Source organism: Larus michahellis, chromosome Z, assembly GCF_964199755.1.
Source record: "Larus michahellis chromosome Z, bLarMic1.1, whole genome shotgun sequence".
Taxonomy (NCBI): domain Eukaryota; kingdom Metazoa; phylum Chordata; class Aves; order Charadriiformes; family Laridae; genus Larus; species Larus michahellis.
This window is the reverse complement of record NC_133930.1, coordinates 23,534,166-23,540,567: the sequence shown is the minus strand read 5'-3', so window position 1 is coordinate 23,540,567 and position 6,402 is coordinate 23,534,166.

The window sequence follows — 6,402 nt, the reverse complement described above, 5'->3', positions numbered from 1 at the left end:
GGAAAACATACCTCAGTCCCTAGGATGTTATCTTCTTTCCTTTTGTGTGTACTGTGTGAAAAAAATAATTTAGACCTGCAGCATATTGACCATCTATCACTAGTTTTCTTCTTTGATCCTGATAGTGTGCTTTTTTTTTCCTGTCCTTCCTCTGCTGTTTTTCCATTTAGGCACTGTTTTTATTTACATGTTTCATTGTTTTGGTTTTGTCCAGTATCTCTTTATTCATTTCCTTCTCTAGGAATACAAATTTCTGACAATTTTATGTTTGATTGATGCATGTTTTTTGCAAAACAACACACATAAAGGCAACTTCTCCTCATGCAATTAAATGGAGATCTGTAAAATTTCACCTGTAGCTATTGCAGTAATTCTAAACATGCATTTCCTTGCCAAGTGAATATTGTGGCTGTTTTAAAATCTCTCATTACTAATTGCCTAGAACTGTAGGACTTAGACAAAAATCCTATTGTTCCTTTCAATATCCAAACAAAAAGACAATCACAGTGCTTGCAATTTTAAAAGCTCTCTCTCCATGCTCTAAAATTGCTGTGTGGTATGTTTTGTTTGGTTTTGGTTTTTTGGAGTTGTTTTTTTAATTTTACAATGGCACTGGTGCTTTTTTTTCTGTGTGTGGTAGCACATTAGTTGGTCTGGGAGGGGGAATGGAATGAAAATTGGCTGAGTGCAAATGAATCCCACAAGAGTCTGGGAAATGCAAAATCAATCTAAATGATCAGATCCGATTCAGGCATATGAAAATGAACTGAAAGCACGAATTGTAAAAGGTTTAGTTATACTTGCCCTTTCCCTCTGAGATCTATCAAATGATGAATAGTAATCTGTCACTTGCAGATGAAACCAGATGATTTGATTTCCAGACACTTAGAGTAACGTATCCCCTTTCATAAGTGTTTACATCTACATATATTCTGAACCCTTTCAGAGTTTGCTTTTCTAGCCTCTATTTTAATTTTTTTTTTTGTAATCATACTCCTCTTTGGACTGACATCCTAAAATCCCTATATTCTTCCTTAAGAGATACCTAAGTTTAACCATGGCTGAGGTGTGCTGAGAGGCCACTGACATGGCCTCCCAGAGGTTTAATCTTCCTGTCTTTTTATCCTGTTCCAACCTTAGGACACTGTGAGAGCACCTGTATGCTTGGATGGAGCAAGGATGAAGTCTTGGCAACCAGGCTGTGCTTACCAAGTCTACCCACATGCAGTTTGTGCAGCCTTCACTAGAGAGCTCCCCATGTTCACTGTGGGGACGCAGCATGTGTAGTTGGTTGCACCAGGACACCCATGTGTTGTGTTGCCAGCACTTCATAACACGCCTCTTCGAAGTCAGTGGCACAGACATAATGCAGAGGCCTCTTCTTCAGTTAATATAGTACTGAAGTGACCATCGTGTTGTGCTCATGAACTGTCCTGGTTTGAGGTAGGACAATACCAATTTTCTTTTCAGTAATTTTACTTTTCAGTTAAGTCTCCTCTAACTGACTGTATTCACTGAAATCAATGGTATGTTTTTCAGACAGTGTCTGCTTCTAGCAGATAATCTCTGATGTTTATAGTTAATACCAAGGAATGGTATGCAGTGAGGCTTGGCTCTTGCTTATACTTATTGCTGTAACAACAAAGGTCAGCTAACTTTGCTATGAATCATGTTGGAGGGTCAGAAGCAGAAGAGTGTAAAGGGGTCACACTTGTGGGGAGGAGTGGACAGGACAGGTCACCCAAAACTGACCAGTGGGGTATTTCATCTCATCTGCATCATATTCAGTTTAAAGCTGAGGAAACAAAGGAGTCAGCCTCTTTCTTCAATGGGCGGTGTCCAAGGAGGACTCTGTCCGTTCTCTGTATTTGGTCCTGATCCATGCATTCCTGAATCCAGTTTTTGAATCTAGTTCCTGTCTGTCACTGAGTCCAATTCCAGTGCCTGCCAGTGACACGATCCTCCTCCTGGGAGCTCGATATTGGTTTTACATATATCTGTATATATTTAATTATTTTTGTATTAATATTATTATTTTTTATCTTTATTGTTAATGTTTCATTAAAGCTGTTTAAGTTTTGGGTTGTTTTTTTTTTTTCAACCCATAAATCTTGCTCTCTCCCTTATTTTCTCTCCCACCCTTGTGGGAGGGGAGAGGGATTAAGAAAATATCTGTTGTTTGTCTAGTGGCCAGTCCAGCCTAAACCTTGACATGCACTTACTGCTTGGTGAGGAGGAAAGAGAGGGATAGCATGGCTCCATACAGAGCAAGTACGCAACTTCAGGAAGGCATGTAGACCACTACCTGGAGGGCCCAGCTGGGATTGGAGACCACCTAGTTGGGAAAAAAGTCCAAAATGAACTGCTGAAGAACAGTTTCTGCAATGTAGTAACATCTTATTGCCCTTCTCCTAGACTTGAGATGGCATCAGGAGGGCTGGAGGAAGAATGTCACTGCTCACCCTGTGACTATGAAAAACATTGTCCCTGTGGGGTAAGAAAAAATCACTTGTCACCTGATGGGGAGGGGAGGAAAAGCAGTTCAAAGTGAACACCCATGCCTCAGTCCTCATGCTGCCTCCAGCGCGGATGATGGTGAGACTTGCTGCTACCTCTTAGCCAGGCTCAGGATCTGGTTGTGTGTTAAGATTATTCTGTGGTGGTGGCAGGATGGCCTCTCTTCCAATTAGGTGCATTTGATATGGGCTACCACCCACCAGGTACTAGAGAGACTCCCAGGCCACTCCTTTAAGGCTGTCTGGCAGCAGGCATTACTCACTCTTGAGCACTTAGACTCCCTCTGGATTTGCCAGGCATCTGCCATGGGGTGTTTGGGGAGCTTCAGTGAGGAGTCCAAGGATCCTGCTGCAGCCCAGACAGAGAAGAAGCTGTTTTGAGGAACTGAACTTCACAGTGACCTTCGTCATCCACTGGGCATTAGGGTAGGGACAAAGTATAGGACATGGCCACCACCATGGGAACTCCTGACCATCTATACTTTTCAGCAAACTTCTTTTCCCAGCAACTGCATGTGAGGCCTTTGCCATTATTTTGAACTAAACAACTTGGAAAATGGCACATACTGAACTGCAAATGTGTATCTGCTTTCTTGTCTTAATTCTTCTAAAGGAAAGCTGAATATGCTTGTACCCTGACATGTGTGTCATCCAACACATCTTGTCCCCAAATTGGCAGCAAGCCTGGAGCCTCCCATAGAATAGAAGCTAGCTGAGGTTGTATGCCAAGGGCAGGGGAAAGGTAAATGTCCAGAGATCTTTACTTGGCCTTTCCAGTAGTGTGTCGTGTATTGGCTGGCTTGTCCTTAAGAAACAGCTCCTGGCCAGGAGCTACAGTGGTGATATAACTAAGGGAGAAGGTCTGACAGATGGTGAGGTGGGATAAGAATGCAGTTATGATTACCAAAGGGTCATTGCTTGCCCAGTGGTGTCCTGGGATTTTTTTTCCCTTTTTTTTTAAAGGTGAGGAAGAAAGGTTTTCTACCTTTGTAGCCAGATATAAAAGACTCTTAGGAAAGAGGCAGAGGGGAAGGTATAGAAGAGTCACAGAAGTCAAATGGAGTGATGCTGCGAGATTTAGCAGCAGCAAGAGAAGACAAGCATGTGGCTTTGCAAAGAGAAAGGATAGAATCATAGAATCATTTAAGCTGGAAAACCTCCTTGAGATCATTGAGTCCAACCATAAACCTAACACTACCACATCAAACACTAAACCATGGCCCTAAGTGCCACATCTATGTGTCTTTTAAATACCTCCAGGGGAAGTGAGTCAACCACTTCCCTGGTCAGCCTGTTCCAATGCTTGATAACCCTTTCAGTGAAGGATTTTTTCCTAATATCCAATCTAAACCTCTCTGGTGCTACTTCAGACCATTTCCTCTCATCCTCTCACTTGTTTCTTGGGAGAAGAGACCAACCACCACCTCGCCATAGCCTCCTTTCAGGTAGTTGTAGAGAGCGATATGGTCTCCTCTCAGCCTCCCTTTCTCCAGACTAAAAAATACCAGCTCCCTCAGCCACTCCTCATAAGACTTGTTCTTTACACCCTTCACCAGCTTCGTTGCTCTTCTTTGGACATGCTCCAGCACCTCAATGTCTTTCTTGTAATGAGGGGTCCAAAACTGAACACAGTATTCAAGGTGCAGCCTCATCAGTGCCAAGTACAGGTGGGTGACCATTTCTCTAGTCCTGCTGGCCACACTATTTCTGACACAAGCCAGGCCGTCTTGGCCACCTGGGCACACTGCAGTCTCATATTCAGCTGGCTGTCAACCAACACCCCCAGGTCCTTTGCCACTGTGCAGCATTCCAGCCACTCTTCCCCACACCTGTAGCATTGCATGGGGTTGTTGTGACCCAAGTGCAGGACCTGGTGCTCAGCCTTATTGAACCTCATACCATTGGCCTCATCCCATCGATCCAGCCTGTCCAGATCCATCTGTAGAGCCTTCCTACCCTCAAGTAGATCAACACTCCCGCCCAACTTGGTGTTATCTGCAAATTTACTGAGGGTGCACTTGAACGCCTTGTCCAGATCATTGATACAGATATTAAACAGAACTGGCCCCAATACTGAGCCCTGGGGAACACCACTTGTGAGCAGCCACCAACTGGATTTAACTCCATTCACCACAACTCTTTGGGCCCAGCCGGCCAGCCAGTTTTTTTACTCAGCAAAGAGTAGTACACCCATCCAAGCCATGAGCAGCCAGTTTCTCCAGGAGAACGCTGTGAGAAATGGTGTCAAAATCTTCACTAAAGTTCAGGTAAACAACATCCACAGCCTTTCTCTCATCCACTAAACAGGTCACCTTGTCATAGAAGCAGATCAGATTTGTCAAGCAGGACCGGCCTTTCCTAAACCCATGCTAGCTGGGCCTGTACGTGGGTTGTCCTATATGTGCTAGGTGATGGCACTCAAGCGGATCTGCTCCATAACCTTCCCCAGCACCAAGGTCAGACTGACAGGCCCGTAGTTCCCCAGATCCTCCTTGTGGCCCTTCCTGTGAATGGACGTCACATTTGCTAACCTCCAGTCAACTGTGACCTCCCCAGATAGCCAGGACTGCTGATAAATGATGGAAACTGGCTGAAAGAAGAAATAGAAGAAAACTTTTTGAAACTAAGGAAGACTGAGGGGAAAGGAGCCAAAGGAAAGGTGCAAAGAGAGAGAGAAAACGAGGGAGAAACCAAGATATGTAAGTTATTTTGGTTTTTTTCCCCTCATATTGGTTCCTTTTCTTGCTTCTGAGTGTTACATATAACTCTAAACAGACCTTTTATACTATAAAGAAATCCAGTAATGACTCCAGAATTGAGACTATGATGAAAATTATTTTGAAAGAATGACTAAGACATTTCATATGGTAGTTTTTTTATTTCATGCAGTAATTATGCTTAAAGGCTAGGAATGAAGTTTTTTTCCTCAGTGACTCCTTGGAGGGGAGCTAACTTTCCATTAAACAGTTTCTAATAAAATAGAGCGAGAATGACTCTTTTCTACAGAAGAAAAATCTTTTTTTAGCACAAATATAGCTGGAAGGTTGATTTGCATGAGGACGCATTGTGTGAGCCCTTAGTGAGATTTTTTCTTTACCATTAGCTTTTAAACATGTTTTTATTTTATTAAAAATGCTTTCATTTCACTTCAGAGAGAAAATATTTATATGTCTTACAGTTCAAAATAAATTTTTGTGCAATACTAAGTACAAAGTCTGTGATCCTGCCATAATATGTTCATTGTGGAGAGGAGAGAAAAGCTTTCTGTAATCTACCCAGAGACTGTTTCTTCAGCCATCTCCAAGTTTGCTGTTTGATGATACTTTTCAGATAGTTGGTGAATGAAGCAAATCCACCTTAATCTATTTTAATGGTGTTTGCATTCAATGCATTTTATTAGAATCATAGAATCATAGGGTTGGAAGGGACCTCTGGAGACCATCTAGTCCAACCCCCTGCCAGGGCAGGGTCACCTAGAGCAGGTTGCACAGGAACGCATCCAGGCAGGTTTTGAATATCTCCAGAGATGGAGACTCCACCACCTCTCTGGGCAGCCTGTGCCAGTGCTCTGCCACCCTCAAAGGAAAGAAGTTCCTCCTCATGTTTAGGTGGAAAACAGATTTGCTCAATTAAAAACCCTCCCAGAACTCTGTTGAAAGGGAATTCAGAAAACAACCTCTAAACACTCAGCGTTAAAAAAATGTAGTTTCATGTTTACAGTTTTCAAGACTCTGTCAGTTTTGAAACTCCCAAATACTTCAAAATGGCTTTTATGTCTATAACTGAAGTCCTGAGCTTGAGAGCTGGTCTCCTTGAAATACTGGGTCCATACTCAATACTTGAGACTTCCCATAGTCTACCTGGATGTAACAAACAACCAGGGTCC